This window comes from Physeter macrocephalus, chromosome 21 (genome assembly GCF_002837175.3).
Source record: "Physeter macrocephalus isolate SW-GA chromosome 21, ASM283717v5, whole genome shotgun sequence".
Lineage (NCBI taxonomy): Eukaryota > Metazoa > Chordata > Mammalia > Artiodactyla > Physeteridae > Physeter > Physeter macrocephalus.
The window spans coordinates 2,631,627-2,633,345 of NC_041234.1; positions in this window are offsets into that span (position 1 = coordinate 2,631,627).

Below are 1,719 nucleotides of genomic sequence, written 5' to 3' on the forward strand. Positions count from 1 at the left end.
TGGTAAGGAATGAGTAGCTCCTTCTCTAGGATTCCACAGTGGGTTCCTGTCACCTCCTTTTAGCACTTAAGTCACTTTGCCTGTTATTAGAAATCTTTGTAGACAGTCTTCTCGCCTAAGTTCCTGGAGAGAAGCACCACATCTTATTTATATTTAAATGGCACTTCCTTCACATGGTTCTAAGAATTAAATGTTGTAAAATATAGAGCACCCACCACAGTGCCTGGAATTTTGGTTCCGTTTCACTGTGGCAGTTATACAGTGACTCTTGGCACTGTGCATCTCCTCATTTGGGGGAAAAAGTGAGAGAGAGTTTCTTCACTCGTAAGTTTCTACCCACTCCTTGGGTAGAAATGTAGAGTTGCTTCACTGGGGTATGGGAGGGTAAGTATGTGCAAGAGGGTGCACAGGGAAGCTGAGTAATAGAAAGGATGCACTATGCTGGTGTTAAAATCAAACACAAACAGAAACCAGTCTTGAAAATTCCCTGAGCATACAAAACCAGTTTAGTCACACAAGCAAAGCTTAATTTAGTTTATTTTGCAAAGCAAGTGAGGCCAACTTAACCTGGGTCACTTCTTGCTTATGCCTCTGAAAATCACAGGTGAAACTTAAGTTATTCCCCAAAATTGATGAGGTGACCACTAACCAATTCCCTTTCATTTAAGAAAATTCTAATATTATAACCAATCACTGTGAAGAAAATCACTGCCTCCACACTATATAAGCTGCTTTATAACAATATACTTCTGAGTCTGATTCCATGTTTTAGTTTCAGTGCTCCTGGTTTGCAAACTGTCCTTTTGGTGTGTGAAAAATAAATTTTTTACTAATTACTGCCTCAGTGATTCATCGGTTTCACTTTTTTTTTTTGAACTTTTGACACTGGTACTCCCTTTCAACTTCACATTCACCCTTTAGCCTGCCCTGTGGAAATGGATATGGACCCTTAATTTTTCCCTTTGCCAGTAGCACAGTTTAAGCTTCTTTCAGTAGGAGATGCTGGACAGAGATTGTAGAGGGAACAAGTTTTATCCTACAGGGCATATTGCCGGCAAGTTCCAGAGGGTCGATTTACAGCAAGTTCCACCAGTACAGCAGCACAGTGATTTGTATCATTCAGTCATAGTTGTGCCCTCTTGGGCCCACTATCAGCCCTAGAGGTAGTAACTGTTCCTCACAGCTGTTATTCCTATATTCTTTAGAGTTTTCTTTTTTTCTTACTAGTCAATCCCTCATTACTCCAATCCGCTGTTATACTTAATATGTCTTTGTATTAAACTTTCTCTGTTCCAATTATTGTGTGATTTGTTTTTCTCTTCATCGTACACACAGACTGACCCACTCACCCAATGTATCCAGTGTCTGTTCCTGGAATGTAACCGAACATCCAGCAGATGCTCAACAACCCCTTCACTTTCATTTCTAGTCAGACCTCTCCCTTCTTTCACTTGACCCCTCTTCTCCATGAAGGGACACAGAATGGAAGGTGGAAACGCTTTCTTAACCGTGGTTCTCGCCTAAGGCCAGCTTTCTTCTCCTAGTCTACCTAAGCTGCATCAACCTAACTGAGTAGGGTGGAACATAGTGCCCAGGAGACCTTGCAGATATGGGAGAAGTGGGAGGAGACGCTGGTAGTGCCATCAACCTAGGCTTAGGTATGAGCTGAGCCACCGTCCCTACAGAAGAGGATGTCTTTCTTTCTTTCTTTCTTTCTTC